The sequence below is a fragment of the Mus caroli genome, chromosome 17, assembly GCF_900094665.2.
Source record: "Mus caroli chromosome 17, CAROLI_EIJ_v1.1, whole genome shotgun sequence".
Taxonomy (NCBI): domain Eukaryota; kingdom Metazoa; phylum Chordata; class Mammalia; order Rodentia; family Muridae; genus Mus; species Mus caroli.
Genome location: NC_034586.1, coordinates 23858802 through 23877566, shown reverse-complemented (window position 1 = coordinate 23877566; position 18765 = coordinate 23858802). Strand labels below are relative to the sequence as shown.

General features: G+C 51.9%; 1 protein-coding gene across 7 annotated transcripts in view; it reads right to left on the bottom strand.

Moving 5' to 3' along the window:
• The window catches only part of Anks1a (ankyrin repeat and sterile alpha motif domain containing 1A), a 154280-nt gene that overhangs the window by 35151 nt on the left and 100364 nt on the right, over positions 1 to 18765 (bottom strand). The gene's annotated exons all lie outside the window — the stretch shown is intronic.

Sequence of the window (18765 nt, the reverse complement as noted above, 5' to 3'; positions counted from 1 at the left end):
AGACACTCACTGGCCTCTGAAGCTTTTCCTCTGTGTCTCACTGCTGCTCCTGCTAGGACTGGACCCTGGGCGACTTGATACAGAATGGAAAGGTCGTATATGAGCCTTTTGTGAGGTTAAACCTAACTGGATCTTAGGCATGGTTATCTTAGGGGTTTCCTCTTTTCCTAAAGAGGAAAGCGGAGGAGACACATAGTGGCTCACCCTGAGAGTATGTGGCATCTACAACAACTGGGGCCTTTCCTCTTGGGACTCAGGGGAAGAAAAGGAAAAAAAGAGATGTTTTAGATTCCAAGAAGCACACCAGCACAGCGGTTTCTTCATGATTTCCCTGGCAGGAACCGATGTCCACCCTGCCACCCACACGCCCTGCCCCTGTTCCTTACACCACTACCCTGAATAAAGTGTTACTGGCTCTACCAATGTTCCTACAGAACACAGGGTTCCTAGGAGTACAGGAGCAAAATGTTTGTCTCCAGTGCTCCTGGGCTGCAGCTCAGGGTCAGGGATCATTTGACTGGAGAGGGAATGGGAGGCCACAGGACGGAGGCCAGGAGAACACATTCCTGTATGGGGAACACAGAAAACCAGATGTACTGGCCGCTCTGTGTGTGTGGAGCCACATGGGACAGCGGGGTAAGTTCCCCATTATCAAAGAAGCACGCGGACAAGCACATGAACAGAACCCTAGAAAGGCTCTGAGACCCCTGTGGGGCTCATGGCCACGGAGCTGAACGGTGGGAGCCATGGAAGGGCAGGAAAGGTGCCTGGCCACCTAGCTAGTCTGACACCTTTGTGCAGGGAGTCCCTTAGGCTGCCCCACCTATCTGCTGCAAATGCTGGCCAGCCTCAGCAGCCCTGCCAAGCCCAGTGGTTCTCTAAGCATGGCTCAGTGCCAAGGCCGGGTCTCTGTGTGTTTAGGCTCTTCAGACAAGGAGTGGGTGCTTCCACCTCTGAGAGGATGTCTGCCAGAGGAGCCAAGAAAGACCCGGCTTATTAATGCCGGAGTAAGACCCAGGACAGTAAGACGTTAGTACTCCTCCTAATTTTATAAGCACACGCTTCTGGCTACTCATTGGACTTCCGCCAATCTCGGTGTCTCCCACTCCTGTTACAATAATCAATAAAGACTCAGAAGGGGACTGCGTGCTTCTTTCAGTCAGATGCGGCAAAACCACAGCCAGGCCTGTTGCTCCTTCCCGAGCTCTGGGCAACAGGAATGGAGGGAAGACTGGGGCAGGTGCCTGTTGGGTTAAACACAGACAAAGGATCCCAGAGAGGTCTGGCTCAGGGCCTAGTCTGGGTTTCCCAGCTCTGCTCTTAACTGGGGTGGCTTCTGAGACGCCCCTGTGCGTGTCTGTGAGTGGGCTGTCAGGGTGTGTGTGCAGGCTGAAGGAGTGCCCTACACTCTGGGCTCAGGCTATGTGCACACATCATACTCTCAAATATGCTTCTAAAGGGGTGAAAATAAACAAGACAGCTCTAGTCAAAACTGTGACGCACGGAACTTCCAGACTCTCCCAGAAGTGGGAGCAATGGAGGATGGCTGGTGCAGGCTCCCTCCTACAGGGGCGGGGCAGGGGCCCTGTGAGTCTCTAGGTCAGTCAGTGCAGCAGGCAGAAACCCAGAGGTAACTCAGAAATAACCAAGCCAGGCAGGACACTGCCTCAGTCTTGCTTCCTGCCTTCGCCAACCCTGCGCTCCCCCACTCTGTGAGAAGGAGTGGCAGATATGAAGCCGTCCTTGGTGAAGGTGCCCTGGATAGTGTCCCTGCAACTCAGATGCTAGAGCCTGGCCTCTAAGGTGGAGAAAGTGCATGGCACTGAGGTCGGCCTTTGCCATGGGGATACGGTATCCACAGGCCGGGAGGAGAGCCCTTGAGAGGGGCTTCTCTAGGCCCCCAAACAGATGAAGTACGCACCTGTCTCTAACACGGGGGCCTCCAGCCAGGGCCCAGTGTGTCCCAGCTCACCTGGGAGACAATGACCCTGTACTCTGCCGAGACCCACCATGTCACCAGTTAACTGGAGGAATGGAATGTTAGGAGTATCGGCTTTTCACGGCACAGGCCGGCTGAGGGAGACCTCAGGGGAGATCCAGTGCTTGGATCAGGATGCTGCTATGGTGGGTTTGTATCCGCTATGGAATATTACCCCACAGCCAGAAACTAGGGAATGGTACCAAACACAGGACCACTTAGAACTATTTCTGTAATTCCTGTGAATATACAACTATTCCAAAGTAAAACATTTAGATGAGGAAAATATTGACTCGACCGTGCCTTTCTTTTTATAAAGAAAGGCCAACTGAGCCCAAACACTGGTGAGGTCAGACATAACAGAGCCTCAGTTCTCTCCTTCTGTGGCCCAGCTGCTCGAGGTGGAAGTAAGTCTCCATCTTCCTCAGCCTGGCAGGCACGCACAGTGCTGGGGTCCTGCCCCCAGCCTGAGCCGGTCTCCTTTCCCTCCCAATCGGGTGGCATGACAACCATCGTTGTTGAGACGGGTTTGGCCTGGGCGAGTGTTCCTGGGGGAAACAGACCTGGTGATGAGAGTCTGCTGAAGTACCTGCTCTGCATCTACCTGAATGTCACCCAGGGCCTCTGACCCCACTGTCACTGTCACCCAGGGCCTCTCTCCCTTCATGGGTCCTGAGAAAAGGGACCTGTTGTCAGCTGTTTCCTCCACTCAATTCTGCGTCTTTACTCACAGAAGCCCGTTCTCCCTGGCTGACTCTGAGGGCCCGTCTGTCCTCATAGCACACAGCCCCTCCTGCTACCAGGCTGCCTCAGCCCCTGTGCTGCCTGCAGCAAACCTTCCTCTGCAGAGGGCAGTGGCCATGCTCTGAAGACCCCAGGGGCGGCACATAGGACGGCAGAGGCCGTGCGGGGAAGCAGGTCGCTGAGGGGTTCCCCATAGCCTCTCGCACTCAGCGCTGGCAACTGTAAGCCCTGTAGCTCCTGGGAGGGGCAACCTTGAGTATCAGTAACCTGTCCTGCCTCCCAGCAGGGGAGCAGCTCACACTGCAATCTTCAGCTCTAGCTGCACCTCAGAGTTTAAGAAGGTCTGTGCCCTGTAGCCCAGGAGGTCCCTCTCCTCAGCTCCCACCAGCGCCCACTGAAGTCACCTCCAAAGAGGCAGTTTGCACTTAATTTCTGCTTTGGGAGATCTCAACCCAAGATAGGTGCTCAGAGGGTAACTAGGACCAAACGCCAAGTGCAGTCAGAATCATAAGGTGTGTATGAACCTCCCCAGCAGCAGGGCAGCCAGCAGACACCCAAAGCCTGGGCGAGGTGGGAGAAGGAGAGTTTACAACGAGAATGTGACTCGCTTGGAACACTCGCTGCAGCCACATGTGTGAACTACTTTCGTTTGCCTCATTTGTTGTTGTTGCCTCATTGGCGCAAAAACAGCCACACACTTATAAATGTGTTAGCTAAAACTTGCATCGAACCTTCCTTGATTACCAGTGTTAAGGAAGCCCATGCTTGCATCCCAAGCATCTGAAACAGGCTCCTCACACGCTGGGGAGCATGAGAACTTTCTGAAGGCTGGTCAGAGCCAGACTGCTGAGAAGCAGCAAGAGCACTTCCCATGGCGCCTCTGTAGGCTATGGCGCTGGCCCATGATCACGCTTCACCAACGCTCAGCTAGAGGGGCACAAGCAGGCAGAACTGCAGACTGAGCTGCCATCGGTGACAGCACAGGGTGACCCACGTACACAAACAGGTAGGGAGACAGGTAGCACTGCCTCATCCTATGTGCCAGGCACGGGCCCACGCTGGGTTTATACAGTGAGAGCATATGCCAACTCTACTCGCTCAGGCAGATGCCAGGAGACCGGGGCTTACTCATGTACTCTACAAGTGCCCGCCTGTGCCATCATGTGGCTTTGTCAAAGGCCAGGTGAGGCTCCGAGGTCACCTCCTTGCTCTTCCAGCTGTGGTGCTCACAAAGCAAAGCTGCACAAACACCCTGTCTTGTTGCAACCAGTCAAGCACAATGGCGGGCAGGCCAAGGACAGCCGAGGACTGCAGGCGTCTGAGCCCAAGGACCCTCCCTCCGGCTAGTCAGAGTCAAACACGGTTCAGTGAATGCCAATTAAAGGTGTTACCAAGGTGAGACGGTGCCACACCCAATGGCAGCCTACAATGCAGAAGCACCCGGCGTGGGATCATGCTCTTAATTGGCACTCCCCTGGTATGTTATGACAGTTAATCACAGCACCCAGGAAGGGAAACCAGGCTATGCACTGGAGCTGGAAATGCTGTGCTAGCCTCAAGCAGGCTTTAAATGAGCCCTCCCGCTTGGAATGCAGAGCAGGCAGGAGTGCAGAGGGACAGAGCGGCCACCGTGAAGGACATCTGGACACTCATCTGGAGCTCAGTGAAGGCTGGTGCTGCACACACCACCAGGTCCTAACCTCGCAGGCCCCACAGGAAATGCACAGGGAAGACTCTTGTCTTTTTCTGTTTTATTCAGAGGGACACCCATGGATGACAGCAGACTGTGGGCCTGAGAAGAGATAGGAGGGTGGCTCTTTCTGACGGGCCCAGGAGAGCTAGCCTTGGGCGCTGAGCAGCCAGGCTTCAGGTAGGGAAGAATTCTGTCATAATGAACATATTCTAACTCTAGACCTAACGCTGCTGTGGTATCAGGATAGAGTCCTCAGGGCAGACCAACATGAGCCCCATCCTCTTCTGACACATTTTCAGCCTTAAATAAATAAGAAACCCAGAAAGCTATTCTTGTTGACCTAACACAAAAAACCTAAATCAAATCGGGAAGCTCACTGAGACAAGCCCTGCGCTTTTTCAACAGCTCTGCTCTCAAAGCTCTTCCTGCAGCATCGGGAACGGCCCCTGCATCCCAGCAAGCTCTTGGAAGAGTTGTGTCCTTCAGCCCCATCCCCGAGCTGCAGCACCCTGCACAGCTAACACACAGATGGCATCCATAAATACCTGTTGATAATGTAAAGGGTCCTGTCCCAGCCTGGTCAGCCGCCAGCGAGGCTGGCTGAGAACAGGGCTCCAGGGAGGCCAGCCAGCGCACGCTCTCTTGCTCACTAGTCTGCCTGTTACTCAGGGAGAGTGTTCCTAAGCCAACCTGTTCCACCCCTCACATAGCAACCGGTCCCTCGGGCTCACAATGGCCTGTCTCACTGAGCTGCTTACTTATGTTTTAAATACCAGCCTAAGTCTCAGCGTGTATGCTTCGGCTGTGATGCCAGGATTCACAGAAATCAAGGCTAAGCTTTCAATGTGGCCTTGCAAGGTCACACCTGTCACCTACAGCTCTATGTGGGCAGATGTCCAAGCAGAAGCTCTTGGGACTCAGTTTTGTGGCTTTGTTAGCCTCTGACAATCTCAGGTCAGATTTGTGATGTTTCATTCCCTCATCTAGATCGATTGGTCCTGTTTGTCTGTCTGTCTGTCCACCACCCCCACCCTCCACCCCTTTAGTTCTCTCTCTCTTACTTTTTTCCTCCAAGACATGGTCTCATTATGTAGCTATGGCTATTCTGGAACTCACTATACAGACCAGGCTGAACTCACAGAGATCCTCTCGCCTCTACCTCCTAAGTACTGGGATTAAAGACATGCACCACTATACTTGGCTTGGAACATATTTTAGTTAGGACAATTAAAAAACAAACAAACAAACAAACAAAAAACAAAAAAATGGTCTAAACTAAGCAAATCCAGGGCACAGCACAGACCTGGCTGGAGTGCAGGTGCTTCCAAATGCAGGAAGAACGCCCCCAAGGCTGGGTCTGACCCAGGAATGCTGTCATTCCCTTGCTTTGTGCACTCTGACCCTGCCAAACTGAGCTCTGCTCTGCACTTATATCTGGGTCCCTGAAAGCAGAAAGAACTGTATATGTATAGCACACGGTGACTTCGCCAAGGGGCTCCTGTGCCCCCTGTGTTTAGAAATGTCAACTGTTTTATTTATGATGAAAGAACAGAGAATGGAGTTGGATTAAAACCTAGTGAGCTGAATCTACATCTTTAATCCCAGGACTCTGGAGGCTGAGGCAGGAGGATTGTCCTGAGTTCCAGCCCAGCTAGGGCTACAGAATGAGACCTTGGCTAAATAGTACAGCAACGAGGACTTCGATAGACATTTAAATGTAAAGTGCAACCTCCTCTTCCCCAGCCTGTATGTTTGAGTAAAACAGCCTACACTGTACTCAATTAAGAAATGACAAATTTTGGTTTTCTACTGTTCAATGAAGAACATTAGGCCCCAGCAACACGTCATTGTGTAAAGAAATAAAAGTGCTGCAGTAACTGAAAAAAAAAAAAAATAAATAAATAAATAAAGTGGAGGAGGAGGGACAAACCCATGACATCACACGAGAAACCCGCAGACTAGCAAAGCAGGGTCTCCTGAAACAGGACCTTTCTGTGTGCCTACTTACTGCTAGGGAATGAAAAAGCAAATTCAAAATGCAGTGCCCTTCAGGGGCAAGACTCCAATCCAGGTCAGGGCCTGTGGCAAGGCCTCTGGTGGCTCGGACCTGAGAGCTTTAGCGGGGCTGTTGCGTTTTAAGGACCGAGGACATCGAGCCCCCTCCCATCCTTCTAGGCTTTGATAGATTTCTTCTTCCTTTCTTTTTTGTTTTTGTTTGTTTGTTTGCTTGCATTTTTGAGCCAGGGTCTCTCTGTGTAGCCCTGGTTGTCTTGGCCCTCACTCTGTAGACCAGGCTGACTCTGATATCCAAATGGCCTCTGAGGGTTGGGAGGCTTGAGGGCTTGTAAGCATGCCCCTGCCTTCTACCTCAGAGAGTCCTGACCTGGCTGGGAAGGCAGGCCTTGGACACGCAATCAAGACCAATACACACAGTGCCAAGTACCAGGAGAGAGGGTTGCCCATGCAGACGCAGATCCGGGGAGGGAGGGAAGTGTGAGGCAGACGGGTCACCTTTCCATGTCCTAACAGGACCGGCTCCTCACTGTCTCCGTGGCTCACTCCAGGCCTCACACCTCGCCACTCACTCTCACAGCTCTCTGCTCTGTCTTCAAGAGCCTTTATTTCATTTGTGATCATCTCACTGGCTTGACCTTGTTGGACCCCAGCCTCTCCCTTTAGTGTGAAGAGCCTGGGAGTGGGCTGACTCACTCTGCGGTTAGCAGCAGTGGGCGTTGTCCCCCAGGCCTCAGCATTCGAGGCAAACACTCCACGCCCCTGAGCTACAGACTCGGACCATTCTCTCATTTTATTCTGTCTTGAGAGAGCATCTGGCCTTTAACTCTGCAGCCCAGGCAGGCCTTCAACTGTGGTCCTCTTGCCTCAGCCTCCTGAGCAGCTGGGATTACAGGCCTAGGCCACAGGGCTCAGCTAAAGCTGCATATTTATCATGGTTGTACTTTTCATTTGGCAGGGCCAACTCTTCGAACAATGCCAGGCATGCAGTGGGCTTTTAATAACTGTGGGGAACTGGGACAGGGGGATAGCCTACTGGGTGAAAGGCTTCGTGCACAGGCCTGAGAACCCGAGTTGGGACCCTAAGCAGTCAGGTGCCATGGCATACATCTGTAACCTTGACGATGGGGTGGAGACAGGTGACCCCCAGGGCCTGCTGGCCAACCAGTCTAAACAATCAGCTCCAAGTTCAGTGAAAGCCTCTACACCAAAAAGTAAGGTGACTTGTGACAAAGGACACACAGACGAGAAGTGACTGAGCAAGCTTTAATAAAGGGTGAATTTCAACACAAGGAATGGAGAAAGGCATCTTGAGCCAGCATATGGTATAAACAGAGCAAGGGAGCATAGCCAGAAAACAGGAACAGATGTCAGCAGGGCAGTGATAGAGGCCACACCAAATGCTCTTATAAGGGGACTCTCAAGCTCCAGTTGAGGAGCTGGCACTCTGCTCTCAGCACCAGGGAGCCCAGGGAGCACCAGAGGGCAGAGGGGCAGAGGCCTGTGGTCAGGGACAGTGAGGTGAAATGATCAGGGGCATGAGGAGGCAGCCACCATGAGAGAGCCTGGAAAAGCCTGGATGCTGTGCCAGTCCAGGTAATCGAGGAAGAAGGGGAAATTGAAGAGGACAGGCAGACATGTCAGAGGAAACCTTGGTTAATGACAAATGGGAGGGCGGGTTCAGGTAGGAGCATACAGCCTTGGCTGCCCGCTGGGATCTGGCTTGGATCGTCTATAACCCAAGGCTTTCCCAGCCTTCGTCTGTTCTATTGATTTCAAATGAGAACTGTGCAAAGGAGTCTGTGCTGCAGATTAAGGTCACGGTGAGCGAGGCTGCTGTTAAAAATTGTCTGAGAAAGTCTCTCTGACCTGGAGCAGGCTGAGTTTACCGTCAGGGAGAACAGCCAGAGCCACTGGCACACAGTGGGACACAAGGAAGACCTGTGTTGATTGTGCCAAATGTGACAGCACAGGAAGAGCCTCTGCTGTATTTCCTGGGCAGTAGTCACAGGAGGAAGAGTTAAAGACTGCCAGGTGGCTGTGGATATAGGTCAGGGATGGAGCTAGTGTGTGTGTGTGCGCGCGCGCGCGCGCGCATGTGTGTGTGTGTGTACACGTGGGGTGGGGCGAGGGCTGTTCCTATGTTCAATCACCCAGTACCAGAGATAAAAGGAAGACAACCAAAAACAAAAATAAAAAAATAAAAAGATAAAGCAATGTGCTCTACACAGCAAAGCAACTTTCATTGCAGCCTGATGGGAATGATACCTCAAGGAGCATCCTGTGGCCATCAGTGACTGCGCTCCCTGACAGACTGGGAGGCTCATGCAAGTCCTGGATAAAGCAGGGCATGGTGAGGCCTCCCTATGGCACGTGATGCATCCCACACGCATTCTTCTGCACGCCTTGAGACTCAGCAAAGATGAGTAGGGCAGGATTACTGGAATGACAATGGAGTTCCCCAGGACCTCATAGGAATAGTGATGGGTGACAGAGGGGATGGAAAGTGTCAGTGTGAAAGGTGGCGGGGCCCTTTAGTTAACACATAGAGAGTCTGTGCATAAGGGACCGGGGCTAGGCTGTACTTAAGAATTTGATGGAAATCGCTACTTCACTTTGTAAGTCACAAAAGAAAAAAGCAAGCAAACAAAACAAAGCCAACAGTCTGCCTGGGACCGCAGAGAAGAGCCCCCACGCTGAGTCTCATGGGGAAGCGGTGCTGCTCACATGAGGCCCACTCCCGAGAGTGCAAGGAGGAGGGAACCACCCCCACATCTTGTCCTCAGACCCTATGTGTGCACGTAGAATGTGCACACATCCTCACTAAATAAAGATAATACTCCAAAGTGTTCTGATGATCGAAACAAGAGCAACTGAAAAACAAAAATCAAGCTCACCCAACTTCTAAAACTCAACCATGTTAAAGGCACCACCTCCTCCACTGGTCAGTGCCGAGGCCTCAGGCCGGCTCTTTCAGCTCCCAAGCTCTAGTGTCCTCCCCTCAAGAACTGAACTGAACTGTGGACTAGATCAGATCACGGCTACAAACCAACAGAGAGCTCACCAAGGAAAAGACGTTACAGAAGAGACCAAGGCTGAAACCCAAGCCGCAAGGTCTGGTGGGGAAACAAAGCTGCTTTGGGAGGCTAGTGCTTAGGGAAGGTCTCCTTAACCAAAGATGCAAACCCAGAGATCACTGGAGCAAAGCCATCTGACTACAGAGAGATGTTCGTTCCTGGGGCAAGAGAGACGGCTCACAGCCAATACAGCTCACTGCCCTTGCAGAGGATGGGGTGCTGTTCTCAGTTCTCCCATCAGGAGGTTCAAACTGGAACTCCAGCCCCCAGGGGATCTGATGTCCCCTTCTGGCCCCACCCACAGGCGCCTGAGTTCACATCTACACATCCCCCCACCTGCTTATGCACGTAATTAAAATAAAATCTTAAAATCTGTCAGTTGGTGGCGGTACAAGCCTTTTCTCCCAGCACTTGGGAGGCAGAGGCAGGCCTGGTCTGCAGAGTGAGTTCCAGGACAGCCAGGGCTACACAGAGAAACCCTGTCTTGAAAAAGAAAACAACAACAAAACAAAACAAAAATTAAAATATTTTTCTTCATGTTAAAAAAAAAAAAAGAAAGAAAAGAAGAAAAAGGAAAAGAAAAGAAGAGAATAGGGGTGTGGACAGCGGAGAGCTCAGCTCAGCAGTGGAGCATTTCCCAGCATGCACAAGGCCCTGGGCTCCATCACCAGCACAAGAAACATACCCTAAGGGCAGCTGACATCCTTTGAGAAGGACCAGTCCCTTCAGGCACACAGAGCTTCTACAAATCACAACCAGGGAGAGGAACTGGGGTGTGGGAAGGCAAGGGGACAGTTGTCACTCCATGCTCCTCACTCAGTACTGCATGTGGCTGCATGGCCAGTGTGGTGATCCGCCCTTGTTTGTAATCCCAGCAACCCAGGAGGCTGAGGAAGAAGGGTCCACCTGGGTATCACAGCAAGACCCAGTACAGCAAAGAAAGATATTTTTTCCTGGCCATTAGAAGATATTTAAAAAAGAGAAAAACAAAAACCAAAACTCCCACAGTATAAGAATTCCGAGTTCAGAGTTGGCTCTGCCCAAATTTCCATAGAGCTGGGCAGGAGGCTGCTTAAGGCACAAACTCTGTCTAGAGGCACAGAAACAGCTCCGAGACTTGGCTTGGGCAGCTCTATCCTGAACTGCAGCGTGGAGACACAGTTCTCTACTGTCCAGTCAGGGCTGGTGGCTGAAGAGAGACTTGAACAGGAGCAGTGTGCCAGCAAGGACTGCAGGACATTGTCCTTGCCTGACAGACATGAGGCCTCACTGGGCTGGAACACATCCTGCTGAAGCCAAGGCCTCTGAAAGTGGAAAGGGGGAGGGCTCAAGGCGTGCCTGTAACCCTCAACCTTGGTGTGCACCAAGAGCTGCACACCAGAATGACCTACGAGTGATGCCCTGTCTCAACACCCAACCCCTTAATAACTCCCCCAAACCCCAAAGAAACAAGGAAATGGCAAGGAACCAGAATATTTGTACAAAGCACACATTTCTTTGTGTTTATGATGACTTCTTGGCTGTTTAAATCAGGACAGCCGGGAACAGGTTGCCACAAACTGTCATTTGTAAGCCCCTACTGCGCTCAAGCAGTTTCCCACCTGTCTAGACAGACAATCAGGCTGCCTACAGCTATGGACAAGGGATCCTGTGGTGCCAGACACTGGGTCATTAGAGCTGGTGAGACACAGCAGAGCCACCGGGCTTTCTTCTTTCCTATTCACTTGGTGGCACTGAAAGGGACTGGCACTGGAAAGGGCAGCAAGAACAGCAATGGAGGAACCCTGAGCTGGGGACCTGGACCGTTAGAGACCCCAAGGGAGTAGAAAGCCCTGTGCTGCCGATTCCTAAGGAAGCCAACTCGAGCTGCATGAATTGCTCTCCTGGAGTTGTACAAGAAAAGGTTTGCTGGGCGTGGTGGCGAATGCCTTTAATCCCAGCACTTGGGAGGCAGAGCCAGGCGGATTTCTGAGTTCGAGGCCAGCCTGGTCTACAGAGTGAGTTCCAGGACAGCCAGGACTATACAGAGAAACCCTGTCTCGAAAAAAACTAAAAAAAGAAAAAAAAAAAAAAAAAAAAGAAAAGGTTTGTTCCCACCCCCACCAATCAATTACCTGCTATGTCGACCACAGAGTGCCAGTTAAACTTGTCTGTGGACATCATCTCTGGTCCCTAAGAATCTCCTACTGTGTGTAGACCTACAAACTCCAGGCCCAGAGGATGACTGCAGTCTCTAGATCTCAGAGTTCTGCACCTGGCTGTGGTGAACTGTTTGTAACCCAGGGTCAGCCTCCTTGGGATGTGTATGCAAAATATATCATGTTCCAGTGGATGTAGATAAGATGCACCGGGCTCTGGAGGGATGCACGTAAGGCACACCATGTTCCTGGGCGTGCATGTGAGATGTGTCAGGTCCTGCACGGACGCATGTAAGCCACAACAGGCAAGTTCCCTGTGGCAGGGCCTCACATGAGTGCTCACCTCCTCCGGACTTCCTTTACACCCGACCAACAACCGCAGGCCGGCCGCTGACTCTCTTCCTTAGCAATTCTGAACCCCTTCTTTTGTCTTAGAATCCTGGTCATGTGATGAACTCATGGGAACTTCCTTCCTGAGATAAGGATGCCGCCATCTATGCCCCAAACAGAATTCACTCAGGGGTCCACCCAATGGAGAGGAAGCCTCAGGAAGTCAGATCTCATTACAGTCCCACAACTTAGAACCATGATGTGTGAGTGTTTAAAAGGCGCCGACATAAACTAATCCAACCAATGGGAAACAGACGAGGAATGACAGGCAGCCACATTGCACAGAGAGAGAGGCAGGAAAGAAAGCACCTCACAGGACCGTCTCTGTCTGTCTCTGACGACACAGTGTAGGGTGGAACCTGAGATAGCTTTTACAGCACAGATGAACAGGAAGTGGCTTCCGCCTCCAGCCACACCACAGGCCAGCTTTTCCCCATCCTCAAAAGCACCCTCCCTTGGCCTGCCCACTGTACTAGTCCTCGCCTGTGGCCCTTCTCCCACCACCAAGCACACTGACAAACCTGCTCATTCACCCTTTCCTTCTCTGCTTTCTGGAGTGCGCATGTCGTGAGCGAGAGACTTGGTCTTTCTGAATGATGCTATTTTCCCTACGGCACCTACAGCAGTGCCTGGGACACAGCGGGCACTCAACAAAGCAGCCTGATGAATAACTGCACAGAGAAAAAAAATAAACACACAGAAAAGAAGAGAGACTCCTACTGTGTCTCAGATACAACTGCTTAGAAGCATACAAACCCTTTTTGCCCACAGTCTGTCAGTGCCATGACTATGAAACTCGAGCCAGGCTGTGTAAGAATGTCCTAGAAAGCGAAAGCTGGGCATGGTGGTGCACCCCTCTAACTCTGCTGCTGCATCTGAGGCCAGTCTGTGCTGCACAGGGAGACCTTCAGGTACCCCCTCCCTCAATTCAGAGAATATGTTTCCATGACTCTCAGCTCTGGAATAAAGAGCACATTTTTATCAGCTACACATTAACTTTCACTACCTGTCATGCATCACCAAAGCTTTTTTTTTTTTTTTTTTTAAATGTAGGGGAGCTGGAGCAATGGCTCAGAGGTCAAGAACACTGACTGCACTGCTCATTCGGAAGACCAGGAGACCTGGGTTCAATCCCCAGTTCCTAAGTGCTGGTTGACAATCTGTAACTCTAATTCAGGAGATCTGATGACCTCTTTAGGACGCCATGGGCATGAGGCATGCATTCAGTACACACATACATACAGAAAACATCCATACACATACATCTCAAAAAACAAAACAAACCAAAACATGGTGGTGCAGACCTTTAACCCTAGGACTTGGGAGGCAGGGCAGTGGATCTTGGTGAGTTTGATGCCACCTTGGTCTATGTGTTGATTTCTAGGACAACTACATAGTGAGGAGCATGCCTTAGTGCTCATGTTTGTTCATGTGGTAGTCTGTCGTCCCCCCCCCCCCCCCCCCCCCGCACACGCATGCTCGAGTGCGTGCGCGCGCGCGCGCGCACACACACACACACACACACACAGCTGACAAATACAGCACCACAGAATCTGCCCTGTTGTGTGTGCTGTACCCACTGAGCTCACTGGCTCCTTGCTTGCTGTGAAGACAGCAGGGAAGCCGGGCTGGGGGTAGGAGGAGACGCCTGCAGCTCAAGGAAGCCCAACGGTGCGGGGTCCAGCTCTCTGTTTCCCTGGCATGTTGTCATGATGGCCCAGGAAGGCAGCAGGAGGCTGACTGGTCTGACCACAGACTGAGGAGCCAGGACTTACAAGGTGCAGGTAGATGGCAGATATTGAGAGCCCCTGGATCTGACACAAAGTCCGAAAGGTAGAGCTGCCAGGACAATGCTTCAAACCTAAAACCAATGGAAACTCAGAGGGTAAGGCTGCTACTCCAGTGTGAGCCAGGAAGCAACTTAAATAGACATTCCAAGCTCCGAGCTGTCCCCAGAGGTGGGAGAGCCACATTCTTGTTTAGAGAGGGAGGGCTGTGCCCAGGATCAAGCACGCCAGTGTACATACCAAGGGACAATGCACACTGCAGATTGTGGCAAGCTGAGGGTTCCGGGTAAAGGGCAGACCTCCTTGTCTGCACCCACCTCTAGGTGGCAAGGGCAGCCAAAGCCTCTGTGGAGCTACACCAATCACCTCTCCTCTTGATGACGTCATGCTGGCTCTTAGGAGCAGTGCTGGGAAGGGGAAGCTCAGGGCTCGGCCTGACAGGGTGCTCTGCCTGCTGCCTCTTCCCCTCTCAGGAAGGGGCTCAGCTGAGAGTCCCTCAGCCACCATTTGAGACTGAGAACATGACACTCTCCATGTGGACATTGCTGAGCAAGTGTGGAGCTGAGCACGCATACAGAGCACGTCACTGCTTTCCACCGTCTCCCGCTTCTTTAATATTTATGAAAGCTGATTACAAAACACAAATTTATCACTTAAGCCTTCAGCCAAGTGTTTCCTGGCTTGCGTGTTTATGCTAATTAGACAGGCAGCCTTCTGTCATTTTTCTCTTCCATAATCTCCAATCCCATTCAAAAGTAGGCACGTGGGGGAATTAGCTGACCTCACAGACTTCTGTACCTTGAACCACAACCTGACCAGGCAGTTATTTTTGTTCTTACAGTCAGCCTCCACATCTGAATTTCAAGCAATTGTGAAACACAGTGAAAAGTTAGGGAAAACAAACACACCCCAAGCACCTGGGAAGCAAGCAGGCGGATCTGAGTTCGAGGCCAGCCTGGTCTACAGAGTCAATTCCAGGACAGCCAAGGATACACAGTGAGAGCCTGGGTTGAAAAACAGGAAAATAAACTAACAAAACAGTTGACATCCATAGTCTTCATGTATCGTCTGTTCTCACTGTCTACACCACAGAGTCAAAAGACTTCACTAGGCACCTAAGTACTCCAGAGACACTGTGAAGCATGCCGGAGGGCCTGAAGAGGTTGTCAGCGGCTCCACCATCTTGTGCAAGTGGCTTTAGTATCCTTGGGTCTTGCTTGGCATGGGAGGCTTGGTTTATAGACATGGTGGTGTACAAAGCATTTAGTTCTGGCATCGATCGGTTTTGCTGCTGTATGCATGACTGTGTGCAGGAGACAGGCTGGGGGCTATCTAAGGAGACCGAGGTATGGAGCCCATCACTGAAACTGCTGCTTTGGCAGGACAGAGCCCTGGAGCCTTTCCTGTGGCTGGAGGTGGGAAAAGCTTTGAGTTCTGCTCCCTACCCCTACCTCAGCACCCAGAACACCCAAGGATTGCCAGCAAAGGGGAGTTTGCTCGAACATCCTCTCTGCTCCAGCACAAAGCATCACATTTGTTTAGGGGTGACACAAATGAGGTCCCTGCTTGAGGAAGACCTCACACTTGACTGAAGAAGACTCGATAATGACACTAATCCTGGGTAGAGTGGCGATGTCACAGCCTGAGGCAAGAGGACTATTATGAGTTCAAGGCCAGCATGGGCTACCAAATGACACACTCAAAATGAGCCAGCACTTACTTATGCAAACAGTGAATTTTAGGCTTCTCAGTGGAAGGTAGGCTGCAAGGTCAACTCGCAATTGGGAACCCATGCTGGTGTTAGATAAACGAGGGCTGGAACCTGGGCAGGACTGCTGCTGGCAAAGGCCCTAGAGGAGTGGTGGCCTTTAACAGAGGGATGCAGAAAGCCCAGCTCTCCCTGGGACTGTCAATGCAGAGCATAGGACAGGTTAACAAAGGTTGAAGGAAGGGAACAGACTTGAAAAGTAGGAGGAACATGGTTCCTCCAGTGTCTAGGAACTCCAGTGATGCCCAGGGAGCCACACAGCATAGCATGGAGCCTTCAGATCCAAGGGCACTGAGAGCAGGCAGGGGTCCTGGGGTACATTGCCGGTGACATGTACACAAAGAAGAGCAAGTGTGATACAGAGTGCCAGCCCCAAAGCCCACCTGCCACAGAAAGCTCTCGACGGTGTGCAGTTACTAGGTGAGAAAAGTTATAAATCAGTAAGCGTACAACCCAACCCAGCCATGCAACAAATATCCACACAGGTTAGCTGGGTGGGAGGCCCATGTGGCTTTCCATCTTTGATACCTGGAGCTTCTGTCATACAGAGCTTCTCAGTTCCCCCTCTGTGAGCCACAGGGGTCAGGACAACATGCTCTGACCTCACTCAAGAGCCCGGAAACCACCTGGAGTCTGGTGTCAGAGACCCTCTTGGGAAGCCGGTTAGTAAGTAAGCCCCATCACTCCTGGGTTAGCGAGACGCTAGGAACAGAATGGGAGGAAAAGGCCGGTGTCGCTAATGGACACTCTTTTGGAGGTAGACCATCATCACGCAGTGCGAGGAAGTCATCTTGCCCAGGGAAGTTCGCCAAAGGCTGTTTCCCGTCAGTAAGCAGCATAACCCCAAACCTATGAACTGAGCATGCTCCCTGACACCCTCCCAGCCACCAACCCCCAGCCTTACTGGCCACAGTTCCTAAGATGCATGTGGTAAATCCAGGAGGCTGGCCCATGCACACCTCCTGTCTGTGATGGGAGGAGCCATGGGGGAAGGCAGTTGTGTGAAGGGCTTGAGCTCCACTACTCCCCAGGCACTTGGCCACCAACCTGAGGGTCACCTGCCATCACTGCTGCCTTTCCTAAGGTCTGAAGACAGTCTAGGTTCAGTCCTTTCTCCAAAGCTCCAGGCAAGTGATAACAGAGCCTGCCATGTAGCTGCTACCCCTGGGCCCACCAGGAATTGTAACAGACACTTACACATGTCCCTACTTGGGCCTGCTTCATAACAAAGGGCGAGGCCCCTAAGAACGTGTGAGTGCAGTGAACGGTGGCCTTAGAGCCAGATTTGCAGAGGCCCAAACCGTGTCCACGTTGCCCTGCCTTCTAGACCATCACTGTGCTGCAGTTGCAGCTGCCCAGGGCCTTTCCCTCCCTCCCTCCTGGGCCTCAGGCAGGAGCTGGTCAGGCTCTAGCTTCTGTCTTGCACATGCTGTGATCCCCAGCACAGCGCGCACCGGTCACAGGACTACCCCCAGCACACCCTCACTTTGTAAGTGAGGCTCAAACATGAATTCTTTCCAATAATGGCTCAACCGTCTTTGCCCCTTTTCAGATTTAAAGTCCAGCAGTGTAGCCTGGCATGGCAGAGCAGATCTACAATCCTAGGAACCCCAAGTTCAAGGCCATCCTGGGCTACATGATGAGGCCAACAACCAAACCAAACCAAACCAAACCAAACCACCTGTACAATACAGCAAAGCTTCCAATGCGACCACAAAAGTCCAGAGTGCAGTGTGGTGTTTCACACCCATGATCCCCAAATTCCACAGCCATGGCAGGCAGGCAAATCTTAAATGTGAGGCCAGCCTATGCCACAGAGTGAAACCCCATATTGGAAAAAAGTGTGCATGCATGTGTGTGTGCCTGTGTGTGCATGTGTATGCACATATGCATGCATTCATGTATGTGCAAAGGTGGTTACAGCCCATGAGCCTCATCACGTTTTGAGAGCCCATCACTGCATGGGTCTAAGTGGCCCACTTTGCTCAGGCTGGGTATTGCCATGCAGATCTGGATTATTCTCCAGGAGGAAATACAAGGTGAGAATACGTATGGCCGCCTGGCAGTGCCATGCCTGAGCGAGTGTGCCCAGCACTGTGGACATCTTAGGACAAGGACACCCAGGCACCAGCCCAGCTGCCCTCTGACACGTCACAGCAGTTCTGAAATGCAGTCTTGTTGTGGTTCCCAGCTCTTGGGCCCACTCCAAGGCCTCTCTCTGTTTGCTCCCAAGTCCATTTCCTACCCTGTCTTTTTACCACCCCATCTACATGTGTACACTCTAGGAACCCAAAACCCTCTTTCCCAGCCCCAACAGCTATCTGTTGACGGTGTCTATTCACTATGTTAGCCCCAACCGGGCTTGACCCAGAGGAGTTATTAGCTCCTTAATTCCAGTCTCCTTCCACTTCTCCGTGGTCTTTCTGGAAACTCTCCAGCGGTGTGCCTCTGTCTGCCCCCTTTACTGCTCCTGATTGTGTCTGCACTCCACTCCTGTGCTAACCTAACCATGTTCTGGGGGACATACACACACACACATACTTCAGTGCAGTCTGCTGGGGGACCCAGGAGCAATTTCACATGGTGCTTGGCACCACTCTGGAACAGGCCACCAAAGCTTTGACTAGGCAATGAAACATCTTTTGCCCAGGGATTCCTGTGTCTACCTAAACAGTCCTGAGCCTGGTCTTATCTAGAGATAGGGGCAGGAGGAACTGTCCCGCCCTGTCTCTGCAGCAGCAGCCTCAGCAGGCTGGTTGGGGATACCGGTTAGAGAGTGTTCACATGCACAGGGTGGCTGTACTGTCCCCTCTTGTTAGAGAGCTAACTGCATCTCCAGATTGTCCCTGGGAGACAGACTGAGTCCACTTCAAAGGCAGGCAGCCGCTTATGAGGCAGCACTATAACATCCCCCGGGTACTTGGCGATCCTTCAGACACAGGTTCTTCTGCCCACTAAGACACTCCAAAGGTCCCCGGGAAAATAGTCTGGTTATATCTCCAAATAGTCAATAATAGTGGTTGAGGAGAACTCTAGGTCTCACACTGAAAACACTCTCTTCACACCAGCCTTCCCATCTTGAGTCTGCTAAGCCTCTGCCTCACCAAGCCCGGAATGCGGGACAGGCGGCACCCATCTGCTGGAAGAGGCTTCTGGGTCTCAAGAACACGGCAAGAA